General features: G+C 45.8%; 9 non-coding genes across 9 annotated transcripts; all 9 read left to right on the top strand.

Annotated features, from left to right (window-relative positions):
• The first annotated feature begins 1103 nt into the window (after window positions 1-1103).
• Window positions 1104-1175, top strand: Trnat-agu (transfer RNA threonine (anticodon AGU)). The gene has a single exon. It is a non-coding gene; the product is annotated as a tRNA-Thr (tRNA).
• Window positions 1176-2625: 1450 nt separating this feature from the next.
• Window positions 2626-2697, top strand: Trnat-agu (transfer RNA threonine (anticodon AGU)). Its single transcript has one exon. It is a non-coding gene; the product is annotated as a tRNA-Thr (tRNA).
• A 1432-nt stretch (window positions 2698-4129) lies between these two features.
• Trnat-agu (transfer RNA threonine (anticodon AGU)) lies at window positions 4130-4201 on the top strand. The gene has a single exon. It is a non-coding gene; the product is annotated as a tRNA-Thr (tRNA).
• Window positions 4202-5626: 1425 nt separating this feature from the next.
• Trnat-agu (transfer RNA threonine (anticodon AGU)) lies at window positions 5627-5698 on the top strand. Its single transcript has one exon. It is a non-coding gene; the product is annotated as a tRNA-Thr (tRNA).
• A 1450-nt stretch (window positions 5699-7148) lies between these two features.
• On the top strand, window positions 7149-7220 carry Trnat-agu (transfer RNA threonine (anticodon AGU)). The gene has a single exon. It is a non-coding gene; the product is annotated as a tRNA-Thr (tRNA).
• Window positions 7221-8676: 1456 nt separating this feature from the next.
• Window positions 8677-8748, top strand: Trnat-agu (transfer RNA threonine (anticodon AGU)). The gene has a single exon. It is a non-coding gene; the product is annotated as a tRNA-Thr (tRNA).
• Window positions 8749-10192: 1444 nt separating this feature from the next.
• On the top strand, window positions 10193-10264 carry Trnat-agu (transfer RNA threonine (anticodon AGU)). Its single transcript has one exon. It is a non-coding gene; the product is annotated as a tRNA-Thr (tRNA).
• A 1465-nt stretch (window positions 10265-11729) lies between these two features.
• Trnat-agu (transfer RNA threonine (anticodon AGU)) lies at window positions 11730-11801 on the top strand. Its single transcript has one exon. It is a non-coding gene; the product is annotated as a tRNA-Thr (tRNA).
• Window positions 11802-13248: 1447 nt separating this feature from the next.
• Trnat-agu (transfer RNA threonine (anticodon AGU)) lies at window positions 13249-13320 on the top strand. The gene has a single exon. It is a non-coding gene; the product is annotated as a tRNA-Thr (tRNA).
• Window positions 13321-14585: the final 1265 nt, after the last annotated feature.

Here is a 14585-nt window from a genome sequence, read left to right on the forward strand (position 1 = left end):
ACATGGCGAAGAAGCCAAACATCATTTCATTTCCCTAACTGTCACAGTAAATTTGAAAAAAAATCAGTCGATATAGCATAGAAGCTCGCCCAAGAAGGCATAAAAGGAGAGCGAATGGATGGGCTGTGTGGGGAGAAGGGAGGCCCAAAAAAGAAAGAAAAAAAAAAAAAAAAAAAAAAAATGGATAAGGCGTCGGACTTCGTATCCGAAGATTGCGTGTTTGATTCCTCTCTCGGTCGTGTTTTTCCAGATCTGAAAAAGGAACATACCGTTTTAGTGTAGCACTTGAGCAGTACGAAACCGTGTGAATGTTGCTGTTGACCATTTTCTGCTTGGAGATGCTCTTCAGCTTAAAACACGCACAACAAGACCGGTGTTAACTAGCGAATTGGTTTGCATATTGCCGTCGCCGCGTGTTTTTGACTGGCACTTGCACATCTAAAATAACGTCGGAAAGTAACTCGTTCGGCTTATGAGTCACATCAAGTATGTGTGTTAATTTTGACGAAACTAGCTCTGCAGGTTGTCATGCAATTCTGTTACCTCTCAGAAATGATTATGAAATAAAAGTGAACTACGTGACGAGTGTGACGTTAGGAAAACATTAGGCAACATGGGGAGGTTCTGTATGGGACCAATCAACCCAAACGAGTACTGTGTGACGTGCTAACCGGCATATACTCACCGAGGCAGCGCGGCTAGCTCAGTCGGTAGAACATAAGGCTCTTAATCCCAGGGTCGTGGGTTCGAGCCCCACGTGGGGAGGAACGGAATTTTGTTCCTCTGCAGATGTAACTTACCGTTTTTCTGATTAACGTGATGTAATGGAAATAGCAACTTTAAACTTTGCCTACGTCTCCGTCAGTCGCTACGAAACTGTATTTGAAGGTGAAGGTGATTTTGTAGACATGTGTGAAAGACATGTTCTGAAATGCAAGTGGTGTTATTTGGAGAGCACTTCGTTTACGTGTCAGATGTGTAGGCAAGCAGTAATGGGTCGCCATAGCTGCAAATATTAGACGGTAATATGAAGTGTTGTCAGCTGAAGTCTGATGATCCAGACGACCGTAAGGATGAAGTACGCAAAAGTACCGCTAGGCCGCGCCTCTTTAGCTCAGTGGCAGAGCACTGGTCTAGTAAACCAGGGGTCGTGAGTTCGATCCTCACAGGAGGCAGACGAATTTTGGATATCAGTTGCGCGTCGTGGCCTTATAGCAAACAGTATCTGGGATGACTAACAATTAGCGAGAGGCGTTTTATTAAGAATTACTCTCAGATGTGATTAAGGCGAATGGCGCAGATAAAGCATTTGCCAAAGCGGTACAGCATAAGGTGGGATGGGACAGTCTGAAATATATTTTATAGATGTATTTCTCACATATCTCAGAGCCTTCCGCGGTTGTCGTCGTCGTCGTCGTCGTCGTCGTCGTCGTCGCCGCCACTTCTGCAGAAGTAGCAAATGGACATCGTAGCAAATGCGGCGAGGGACGCCCTGCCTTACATTTCCGAATGCACAAAGTGTGTGGTTTAGTTTCCCAGTCTATATTTGGTAGGTCTCGTAGCAGGTTGAATGTATCAAATTGGTGGGAAAGAGCAAGGGGCAGCGTCTGTGTAGAACGAAAACACAACCCCTCAGTGGTGTGAGGGTTTTGAGATGAGTCGTATATAAGTTCCACTTGTTTGTCAGTGACCGTGTGGCCTAATGGATAAGGCATCGGACTTCGTATCCGAAGATTGCGTGTTTGATTCCTCTCTCGGTCGTGTTTTTCCAGATCTGAAAAAGAAACATACCGTTTTAGTGTAGCACTTGAGCAGTACGAAACCGTGTGAATGTTGCTGTTGACCATTTTCTGCTTGGAGATGCTCTTCAGCTTAAAACACGCACAACAAGACCGGTGTTAACTAGCGAATTGGTTTGCATATTGCCGTCGCCGCGTGTTTTTGACTGGCACTTGCACATCTAAAATAACGTCGGAAAGTAACTCGTTCGGCTTATGAGTCACATCAAGTATGTGTGTTAATTTTGACGAAACTAGCTCTGCAGGTTGTCATGCAATTCTGTTACCTCTCAGAAATGATTATGAAATAAAAGTGAACTACGTGACGAGTGTGACGTTAAGAAAACATTAGGCAACATGGGGAGGTTCTGTATGGGACCAATCAACCCAAACGAGTACTGTGTGACGTGCTAACCAGCACATACTCACCGAGGCAGCGCGGCTAGCTCAGTCGGTAGAACATAAGGCTCTTAATCCCAGGGTCGTGGGTTCGAGCCCCACGTGGGGAGGAACGGAATTTTGTTCCTCTGCAGATGTAACTTACCGTTTTTCTGATTAACGTGATGTAATGGAAATAGCAACTTTAAACTTTGCCTACGTCTCCGTCAGTCGCTACGAAACTGTATTTGAAGGTGAAGGTGATTTTGTAGACATGTGTGAAAGACATGTTCTGAAATGCAAGTGGTGTTATTTGGAGAGCACTTCGTTTACGTGTCAGATGTGTAGGCAAGCAGTAATGGGTCGCCATAGCAGCAAATATTAGACGGTAATATGAAGTGTTGTCAGCTGAAGTCTGATGATCCAGACGACCGTAAGGATGAAGTACGCAAAAGTACCGCTAGGCCGCGCCTCTTTAGCTCAGTGGCAGAGCACTGGTCTAGTAAACCAGGGGTCGTGAGTTCGATCCTCACAGGAGGCAGACGAATTTTGGATATCAGTTGCGCGTCGTGGCCTTATAGCAAACAGTATCTGGGATGACTAACAATCAGCGAGAGGCGTTTTATTAAGAATTACTCTCAGATGTGATTAAGGCGAATGGCGCAGATAAAGCATTTGCCAAAGCGGTACAGCATAAGGTGGGATGGGACAGTCTGAAATATATTTTATAGATGTATTTCTCACATATCTCAGAGCCTTCCGCGGTTGTCGTCGTCGTCGTCGCCGCCACTTCTGCAGAAGTAGCAAATGGACATCGTAGCAAATGCGGCGAGGGACGCCCTGCCTTACATTTCCGAATGCACAAAGTGTGTGGTTTAGTTTCCCAGTCTATATTTGGTAGGTCTCGTAGCAGGTTGAATGTATCAAATGGGTGGGAAAGAGCAAGGGGCAGCGTCTGTGTAGAACGAAAACACAACTCCTCATTGGTGTGAGCGTTTTGAGATGAGTCGTATATAAGTTACACTTGTTTGTCAGTGACCGTGTGGCCTAATGGATAAGGCGTCGGACTTCGTATCCGAAGATTGCGTGTTTGATTCTTCTCTCGGTCGTGTTTTTCCAGATCTGAAAAAGAAACATACCGTTTTAGTGTAGCACTTGAGCAGTACGAAACCGTGTGAATGTTGCTGTTGACCATTTTCTGCTTGGAGATGCTCTTCAGCTTAAAACACGCACAACAAGACCGGTGTTAACTAGCGAATTGGTTTGCATATTGCCGTCGCCGCGTGTTTTTGACTGGCACTTGCACATCTAAAATAACGTCGGAAAGTAACTCGTTCGGCTTATGAGTCACATCAAGTATGTGTGTTAATTTTGACGAAACTAGCTCTGCAGGTTGTCATGCAATTCTGTTACCTCTCAGAAATGATTATGAAATAAAAGTGAACTACGTGACGAGTGTGACGTTAGGAAAACATTAGGCAACATGGGGAGGTTCTGTATGGGACCAATCAACCCAAACGAGTACTGTGTGACGTGCTTACCGGCATATACTCACCGAGGCAGCGCGGCTAGCTCAGTCGGTAGAACATAAGGCTCTTAATCCCAGGGTCGTGGGTTCGAGCCCCACGTGGGGAGGAACGGAATTTTGTTCCTCTGCAGATGTAACTTACCGTTTTTCTGATTAACGTGATGTAATGGAAATAGCAACTTTAAACTTTGCCTACGTCTCCGTCAGTCGCTACGAAACTGTATTTGAAGGTGAAGGTGATTTTGTAGACATGTGTGAAAGACATGTTCTGAAATGCAAGTGGTGTTATTTGGAGAGCACTTCGTTTACGTGTCAGATGTGTAGGCAAGCAGTAATGGGTCGCCATAGCTGCAAATATTAGACGGTAATATGAAGTGTTGTCAGCTGAAGTCTGATGATCCAGACGACCGTAAGGATGAAGTACTCAAAAGTACCGCTAGGCCGCGCCTCTTTATCTCAGTGGCAGAGCACTGGTCTAGTAAACCAGGGGTCGTGAGTTCGATCCTCACAGGAGGCAGACGAATTTTGGATATCAGTTGCGCGTCGTGGCCTTATAGCAAACAGTATCTGGGATGACTAACAATTAGCGAGAGGCGTTTTATTAAGAATTACTCTCAGATGTGATTAAGGCGAATGGCGCAGATAAAGCATTTGCCAAAGCGGTACAGCATAAGGTGGGATGGGACAGTCTGAAATATATTTTATAGATGTATTTCTCACATATCTCAGAGCCTTCCGCGGTTGTCGTCGTCGTCGTCGTCGTCGCCGCCACTTCTGCAGAAGTAGCAAATGGACATCGTAGCAAATGCGGCGAGGGACGCCCTGCCTTACATTTCCGAATGCACAAAGTGTGTGGTTTAGTTTCCCAGTCTATATTTGGTAGGTCTCGTAGCAGGTTGAATGTATCAAATTGGTGGGAAAGAGCAAGGGGCAGCGTCTGTGTAGAACGAAAACACAACTCCTCAGTGGTGTGAGGGTTTTGAGATGAGTCGTATATAAGTTCCACTTGTTTGTCAGTGACCGTGTGGCCTAATGGATAAGGCATCGGACTTCGTATCCGAAGATTGCGTGTTTGAATCCTCTCTCGGTCGTGTTTTTCCAGATCTGAAAAAGAAACATACCGTTTTAGTGTAGCACTTGAGCAGTACGAAACCGTGTGAATGTTGCTGTTGACCATTTTCTGCTTGGAGATGCTCTTCAGCTTAAAACACGCACAACAAGACCGGTGTTAACTAGCGAATTGGTTTGCATATTGCCGTCGCCGCGTGTTTTTGACTGGCACTTGCACATCTAAAATAACGTCGGAAAGTAACTCGTTCGGCTTATGAGTCACATCAAGTATGTGTGTTAATTTTGACGAAACTAGCTCTGCAGGTTGTCATGCAATTCTGTTACCTCTCAGAAATGATTATGAAATAAAAGTGAACTACGTGACGAGTGTGACGTTAAGAAAACATTAGGCAACATGGGGAGGTTCTGTATGGGACCAATCAACCCAAACGAGTACTGTGTGACGTGCTAACCAGCACATACTCACCGAGGCAGCGCGGCTAGCTCAGTCGGTAGAACATAAGGCTCTTAATCCCAGGGTCGTGGGTCCGAGCCCCACGTGGGGAGGAACGGAATTTTGTTCCTCTGCAGATGTAACTTACCGTTTTTCTGATTAACGTGATGTAATGGAAATAGCAACTTTAAACTTTGCCTACGTCTCCGTCAGTCGCTACGAAACTGTATTTGAAGGTGAAGGTGATTTTGTAGACATGTTCTGAAATGCAAGTGGTGTTATTTGGAGAGCACTTCCTTTACGTGTCAGATGTGTAGGCAAGCAGTAATGGGTCGCCATAGCTGCAAATATTAGACGGTAATATGAAGTGTTGTCAGCTAAAGTCTGATGATCCAGACGACCGTGAGTATGAAGTACGCAAAAGTACCGCTAGGCCGCGCCTCTTTAGCTCAGTGGCAGAGCACTGGTCTAGTAAACCAGGGCTCGTGAGTTCGATCCTCACAGGAGGCAGACGAATTTTGGAAATCAGTTGCGCGTCGTGGCCTTATAGCAAACAGTATCTGGGATGACTAACAATTAGCGAGAGGCGTTTTATTAAGAATTACTCTCAGATGTGATTAAGGCGAATGGCGCAGATAAAGCATTTGCCAAAGCGGTACAGCATAAGGTGGGATGGGACAGTCTGAAATATATTTTATAGATGTATTTCTCACATATCTCAGAGCCTTCCGCGGTTGTCGTCGTCGTCGTTGTCGTCGTCGTCGCCGCCGCCGCCACTTTTGCAGAAGTAGCAAATGGACATCGTAGCAAATGCGGCGAGGGACGCCCTGCCTTACATTTCCGAATGCACAAAGTGTGTGGTTTAGTTTCCCAGTCTATATTTGGTAGGTCTCGTAGCAGGTTGAATGTATCAAATGGGTGGGAAAGAGCAAGGGGCAGCGTCTGTGTAGAACGAAAACACAACTCCTCATTGGTGTGAGCGTTTTGAGATGAGTCGTATATAAGTTACACTTGTTTGTCAGTGACCGTGTGGCCTAATGGATAAGGCGTCGGACTTCGTATCCGAAGATTGCGTGTTTGATTCCTCTCTCGGTCGTGTTTTTCCAGATCTGAAAAAGAAACATACCGTTTTAGTGTAGCACTTGAGCAGTATGAAACCGTGTGAATGTTGCTGTTGACCATTTTCTGCTTGGAGATGCTCTTCAGCTTAAAACACGCACAACAAGACCGGTGTTAACTAGCGAATTGGTTTGCATATTGCCGTCGCCGCGTGTTTTTGACTGGCACTTGCACATCTAAAATAACGTCGGAAAGTAACTCGTTCGGCTTATGAGTCACATCAAGTATGTGTGTTAATTTTGACGAAACTAGCTCTGCAGGTTGTCATGCAATTCTGTTACCTCTCAGAAATGATTATGAAATAAAAGTGAACTACGTGACGAGTGTGACGTTAGGAAAACATTAGGCAACATGGGGAGGTTCTGTATGGGACCAATCAACCCAAACGAGTACTGTGTGACGTGCTAACCGGCATATACTCACCGAGGCAGCGCGGCTAGCTCAGTCGGTAGAACATAAGGCTCTTAATCCCAGGGTCGTGGGTTCGAGCCCCACGTGGGGAGGAACGGAATTTTGTTCCTCTGCAGATGTAACTTACCGTTTTTCTGATTAACGTGATGTAATGGAAATAGCAACTTTAAACTTTGCCTACGTCTCCGTCAGTCGCTACGAAACTGTATTTGAAGGTGAAGGTGATTTTGTAGACATGTGTGAAAGACATGTTCTGAAATGCAAGTGGTGTTATTTGGAGAGCACTTCGTTTACGTGTCAGATGTGTAGGCAAGCAGTAATGGGTCGCCATAGCTGCAAATATTAGACGGTAATATGAAGTGTTGTCAGCTGAAGTCTGATGATCCAGACGACCGTAAGGATGAAGTACGCAAAAGTACCGCTAGGCCGCGCCTCTTTAGCTCAGTGGCAGAGCACTGGTCTAGTAAACCAGGGGTCGTGAGTTCGATCCTCACAGGAGGCAGACGAATTTTGGATATCAGTTGCGCGTCGTGGCCTTATAGCAAACAGTATCTGGGATGACTAACAATCAGCGAGAGGCGTTTTATTAAGAATTACTCTCAGATGTGATTAAGGCGAATGGCGCAGATAAAGCATTTGCCAAAGCGGTACAGCATAAGGTGGGATGGGACAGTCTGAAATATATTTTATAGATGTATTTCTCACATATCTCAGAGCCTTCCGCGGTTGTCGTCGTCGTCGTCGTCGTCGTCGTCGTCGTCGTCGCCGCCGCCACTTCTGCAGAAGTAGCAAATGGACATCGTAGCAAATGCGGCGAGGGACGCCCTGCCTTACATTTCCGAATGCACAATGTGTGTGGTTTAGTTTCCCAGTCTATATTTGGTAGGTCTCGTAGCAGGTTGAATGTATCAAATTGGTGGGAAAGAGCAAGGGGCAGCGTCTGTGTAGAACGAAAACACAACTCCTCAGTGGTGTGAGGGTTTTGAGATGAGTCGTATATAAGTTCCACTTGTTTGTCAGTGACCGTGTGGCCTAATGGATAAGGCATCGGACTTCGTATCCGAAGATTGCGTGTTTGATTCCTCACTCGGTCGTGTTTTTCCAGATCTGAAAAAGAAACATACCGCTTTAGTGTAGCACTTGAGCAGTACGAAACCGTGTGAATGTTGCTGTTGACCATTTTCTGCTTGGAGATGCTCTTCAGCTTAAAACACGCACAACAAGACCGGTGTTAACTAGCGAATTAGTTTGCATATTGCCGTCGCCGCGTGTTTTTGACTGGCACTTGCACATCTAAAATAACGTCGGAAAGTAACTCGTTCGGCTTATGAGTCACATCAAGTATGTGTGTTAATTTTGACGAAACTAGCTCTGCAGGTTGTCATGCAATTCTGTTACCTCTCAGAAATGATTATGAAATAAAAGTGAACTACGTGACGAGTGTGACGTTAAGAAAACATTAGGCAACATGGGGAGGTTCTGTATGGGACCAATCAACCCAAACGAGTACTGTGTGACGTGCTAACCAGCACATACTCACCGAGGCAGCGCGGCTAGCTCAGTCGGTAGAACATAAGGCTCTTAATCCCAGGGTCGTGGGTTCGAGCCCCACGTGGGGAGGAACGGAATTTTGTTCCTCTGCAGATGTAACTTACCGTTTTTCTGATTAACGTGATGTAATGGAAATAGCAACTTTAAACTTTGCCTACGTCTCCGTCAGTCGCTACGAAACTGTATTTGAAGGTGAAGGTGATTTTGTAGACATGTGTGAAAGACATGTTCTGAAATGCAAGTGGTGTTATTTGGAGAGCACTTCGTTTACGTGTCAGATGTGTAGGCAAGCAGTAATGGGTCGCCATAGCTGCAAATATTAGACGGTAATATGAAGTGTTGTCAGCTGAAGTCTGATGATCCAGACGACCGTAAGGATGAAGTACGCAAAAGTACCGCTAGGCCGCGCCTCTTTAGCTCAGTGGCAGAGCACTGGTCTAGTAAACCAGGGGTCGTGAGTTCGATCCTCACAGGAGGCAGACGAATTTTGGATATCAGTTGCGCGTCGTGGCCTTATAGCAAACAGTATCTGGGATGACAAACAATTAGCGAGAGGCGTTTTATTAAGAATTACTCTCAGATGTGATTAAGGCGAATGGCGCAGATAAAGCATTTGCCAAAGCGGTACAGCATAAGGTGGGATGGGACAGTCTGAAATATATTTTATAGATGTATTTCTCACATATCTCAGAGCCTTCCGCGGTTGTCGTCGTCGTCGTCGTCGTCGCCGCCGCCGCCACTTCTGCAGAAGTAGCAAATGGACATCGTAGCAAATGCGGCGAGGGACGCCCTGCCTTACATTTCCGAATGCACAAAGTGTGTGGTTTAGTTTCCCAGTCTATATTTGGTAGGTCTCGTAGCAGGTTGAATGTATCAAATGGGTGGGAAAGAGCAAGGGGCAGCGTCTGTGTAGAACGAAAACACAACTCCTCATTGGTGTGAGCGTTTTGAGATGAGTCGTATATAAGTTACACTTGTTTGTCAGTGACCGTGTGGCCTAATGGATAAGGCGTCGGACTTCGTATCCGAAGATTGCGTGTTTGATTCCTCTCTCGGTCGTGTTTTTCCAGATCTGAAAAAGAAACATACCGTTTTAGTGTAGCACTTGAGCAGTACGAAACCGTGTGAATGTTGCTGTTGACCATTTTCTGCTTGGAGATGCTCTTCAGCTTAAAACACGCACAACAAGACCGGTGTTAACTAGCGAATTGGTTTGCATATTGCCGTCGCCGCGTGTTTTTGACTGGCACTTGCACATCTAAAATAACGTCGGAAAGTAACTCGTTCGGCATATGAGTCACATCAAGTATGTGTGTTAATTTTGACGAAACTAGCTCTGCAGGTTGTCATGCAATTCTGTTACCTCTCAGAAATGATTATGAAATAAAAGTGAACTACGTGACGAGTGTGACGTTAGGAAAACATTAGGCAACATGGGGAGGTTCTGTATGGGACCAATCAACCCAAACGAGTACTGTGTGACGTGCTAACCGGCATATACTCACCGAGGCAGCGCGGCTAGCTCAGTCGGTAGAACATAAGGCTCTTAATCCCAGGGTCGTGGGTTCGAGCCCCACGTGGGGAGGAACGGAATTTTGTTCCTCTGCAGATGTAACTTACCGTTTTTCTGATTAACGTGATGTAATGGAAATAGCAACTTTAAACTTTGCCTACGTCTCCGTCAGTCGCTACGAAACTGTATTTGAAGGTGAAGGTGATTTTGTAGACATGTGTGAAAGACATGTTCTGAAATGCAAGTGGTGTTATTTGGAGAGCACTTCGTTTACGTGTCAGATGTGTAGGCAAGCAGTAATGGGTCGCCATAGCTGCAAATATTAGACGGTAATATGAAGTGTTGTCAGCTGAAGTCTGATGATCCAGACGACCGTAAGGATGAAGTACGCAAAAGTACCGCTAGGCCGCGCCTCTTTAGCTCAGTGGCAGAGCACTGGTCTAGTAAACCAGGGGTCGTGAGTTCGATCCTCACAGGAGGCAGACGAATTTTGGATATCAGTTGCGCGTCGTGGCCTTATAGCAAACAGTATCTGGGATGACTAACAATTAGCGAGAGGCGTTTTATTAAGAATTACTCTCAGATGTGATTAAGGCGAATGGCGCAGATAAAGCATTTGCCAAAGCGGTACAGCATAAGGTGGGATGGGACAGTCTGAAATATATTTTATAGATGTATTTCTCACATATCTCAGAGCCTTCCGCGGTTGTCGTCGTCGTCGTCGTCGTCGTCGTCGTCGTCGTCGTCGCCGCCGCCGCCGCCACTTCTGCAGAAGTAGTAAATTTACATCGTAGCAAATGCGGCGAGGGACGCCCTGCCTTACATTTCCGAATGCACAAAGTGTGTGGTTTAGTTTCCCAGTCTATATTTGGTAGGTCTCGTAGCAGGTTGAATGTATCAAATGGGTGGGAAAGAGCAAGTGGCAGCGTCTGTGTAGAACGAAAACACAACTCCTCATTGGTGTGAGCGTTTTGAGATGAGTCGTATATAAGTTACACTTGTTTGTCAGTGACCGTGTGGCCTAATGGATAAGGCGTCGGACTTCGTATCCGAAGATTGCGTGTTTGATTCCTCTCTCGGTCGTGTTTTTCCAGATCTGAAAAAGAAACATACCGTTTTAGTGTAGCACTTGAGCAGTACGAAACCGTGTGAATGTTGCTGTTGACCATTTTCTGCTTGGAGATGCTCTTCAGCTTAAAACACGCACAACAAGACCGGTGTTAACTAGCGAATTGGTTTGCATATTGCCGTCGCCGCGTGTTTTTGACTGGCACTTGCACATCTAAAATAACGTCGGAAAGTAACTCGTTCGGCTTATGAGTCACATCAAGTATGTGTGTTAATTTTGACGAAACTAGCTCTGCAGGTTGTCATGCAATTCTGTTACCTCTCAGAAATGATTATGAAATAAAAGTGAACTACATGACGAGTGTGACGTTAGGAAAACATTAGGCAACATGGGGAGGTTCTGTATGGGACCAATCAACCCAAACGAGTACTGTGTGACGTGCTAACCGGCATATATTCACCGAGGCAGCGCGGCTAGCTCAGTCGGTAGAACATAAGGCTCTTAATCCCAGGGTCGTGGGTTCGAGCCCCACGTGGGGAGGAACGGAATTTTGTTCCTCTGCAGATGTAACTTACCGTTTTTCTGATTAACGTGATGTAATGGAAATAGCAACTTTAAACTTTGCCTACGTCTCCGTCAGTCGCTACGAAACTGTATTTGAAGGTGAAGGTGATTTTGTAGACATGTGTGAAAGACATGTTCTGAAATGCAAGTGGTGTTATTTGGAGAGCACTTCGTTTACGTGTCAGATGTGTAGGCAAGCAGTAATGGGTCGCCATAGCTGCAAATATTAGACGGTAATATGAAGTGTTGTCAGCTGAAGTCTGATGATCCAGACGACCGTAAGGATGAAGTACGCAAAAGTACCGCTAGGCCGCGCCTCTTTAGCTCAGTGGCAGAGCACTGGTCTAGTAAACCAGGGGTCGTGAGTTCGATCCTCACAGGAGGCAGACGAATTTTGGATATCAGTTGCGCGTCGTGGCCTTATAGCAAACAGTATCTGGGATGACAAACAATTAGCGAGAGGCGTTTTATTAAGAATTACTCTCAGATGTGATTAAGGCGAATGGCGCAGATAAAGCATTTGCCAAAGCGGTACAGCATAAGGTGGGATGGGACAGTCTGAAATATATTTTATAGATGTATTTCTCACATATCTCAGAGCCTTCCGCGGTTGTCGTCGTCGTCGTCGTCGTCGTCGCCGCCGCCGCCACTTCTGCAGAAGTAGCAAATGGACATCGTAGCAAATGCGGCGAGGGACGCCCTGCCTTACATTTCCGAATGCACAAAGTGTGTGGTTTAGTTTCCCAGTCTATATTTGGTAGGTCTCGTAGCAGGTTGAATGTATCAAATGGGTGGGAAAGAGCAAGGGGCAGCGTCTGTGTAGAACGAAAACACAACTCCTCATTGGTGTGAGCGTTTTGAGATGAGTCGTATATAAGTTACACTTGTTTGTCAGTGACCGTGTGGCCTAATGGATAAGGCGTCGGACTTCGTATCCGAAGATTGCGTGTTTGATTCCTCTCTCGGTCGTGTTTTTCCAGATCTGAAAAAGAAACATACCGTTTTAGTGTAGCACTTGAGCAGTACGAAACCGTGTGAATGTTGCTGTTGACCATTTTCTGCTTGGAGATGCTCTTCAGCTTAAAACACGCACAACAAGACCGGTGTTAACTAGCGAATTGGTTTGCATATTGCCGTCGCCGCGTGTTTTTGACTGGCACTTGCACATCTAAAATAACGTCGGAAAGTAACTCGTTCGGCATATGAGTCACATCAAGTATGTGTGTTAATTTTGACGAAACTAGCTCTGCAGGTTGTCATGCAATTCTGTTACCTCTCAGAAATGATTATGAAATAAAAGTGAACTACGTGACGAGTGTGACGTTAGGAAAACATTAGGCAACATGGGGAGGTTCTGTATGGGACCAATCAACCCAAACGAGTACTGTGTGACGTGCTAACCGGCATATACTCACCGAGGCAGCGCGGCTAGCTCAGTCGGTAGAACATAAGGCTCTTAATCCCAGGGTCGTGGGTTCGAGCCCCACGTGGGGAGGAACGGAATTTTGTTCCTCTGCAGATGTAACTTACCGTTTTTCTGATTAACGTGATGTAATGGAAATAGCAACTTTAAACTTTGCCTACGTCTCCGTCAGTCGCTACGAAACTGTATTTGAAGGTGAAGGTGATTTTGTAGACATGTGTGAAAGACATGTTCTGAAATGCAAGTGGTGTTATTTGGAGAGCACTTCGTTTACGTGTCAGATGTGTAGGCAAGCAGTAATGGGTCGCCATAGCTGCAAATATTAGACGGTAATATGAAGTGTTGTCAGCTGAAGTCTGATGATCCAGACGACCGTAAGGATGAAGTACGCAAAAGTACCGCTAGGCCGCGCCTCTTTAGCTCAGTGGCAGAGCACTGGTCTAGTAAACCAGGGGTCGTGAGTTCGATCCTCACAGGAGGCAGACGAATTTTGGATATCAGTTGCGCGTCGTGGCCTTATAGCAAACAGTATCTGGGATGACTAACAATTAGCGAGAGGCGTTTTATTAAGAATTACTCTCAGATGTGATTAAGGCGAATGGCGCAGATAAAGCATTTGCCAAAGCGGTACAGCATAAGGTGGGATGGGACACTCTGAAATATATTTTATAGATGTATTTCTCACATATCTCAGAGCCTTCCGCGGTTGTCGTCGTCGTCGTCGTCGTCGTCGTCGTCGTCGTCGTCGTCGCCGCCGCCACTTCTGCAGAAGTAGCAAATGGACATCGTAGCAAATGCGGCGAGGGACGCCCTGCCTTACATTTCCGAATGCACAAAGTGTGTGGTTTAGTTTCCCAGTCTATATTTGGTAGGTCTCGTAGCAGGTTGAATGTATCAAATTGGTGGGAAAGAGCAAGGGGCAGCGTCTGTGTAGAACGAAAACACAACTCCTCAGTGGTGTGAGGGTTTTGAGATGAGTCGTATATAAGTTCCACTTGTTTGTCAGTGACCGTGTGGCCTAATGGATAAGGCATCGGACTTCGTATCCGAAGATTGCGTGTTTGATTCCTCTCTCGGTCGTGTTTTTCCAGATCTGAAAAAGAAACATACCGCTTTAGTGTAGCACTTGAGCAGTACGAAACCGTGTGAATGTTGCTGTTGACCATTTTCTGCTTGGAGATGGCTCTTCAGCTTAAAAACACGCACAACAAGACCGGTTGTTAACTAGCGAATTGGTTTGCATATTGCCGTCGCCGCGTGTTTTTGACTGGCACTTGCACATCTAAAATAACGTCGGAAAGTAACTCGATCGGCTTTATGAGTCACATCAAGTATGTGTGTTAATTTTGACGAAACTAGCTCTGCAGGTTGTCATGCAATTCTGTTACCCTCTCAGAAATGATTATGAAATAAAAGTGAACTACGTGACGAGTGTGACGTTAAGAAAACATTAGGCAACATGGGGAGGTTCTGTATGGGACCAATCAACCCAAACGAGTACTGTGTGACGTGCTAACCAGCACATACTCACCGAGGCAGCGCGGCTAGCTCAGTCGGTAGAACATAAGGCTCTTAATCCCAGGGTCGTGGGTTCGAGCCCCCACGTGGGGAGGAACGGAATTTTGTTCCTCTGCAGATGTAACTTACCGTTTTTCTGATTAACGTGATGTGATGGAAATAGCAACTTTAAACTTTGCCTACGTCCTCCGTCAGTCGCTACGAAACTGTATTTGAAGGTGAAGGTGAT

Source organism: Schistocerca gregaria, chromosome 4 (assembly GCF_023897955.1).
Source record: "Schistocerca gregaria isolate iqSchGreg1 chromosome 4, iqSchGreg1.2, whole genome shotgun sequence".
NCBI classification, from domain to species: Eukaryota; Metazoa; Arthropoda; class Insecta; order Orthoptera; family Acrididae; genus Schistocerca; species Schistocerca gregaria.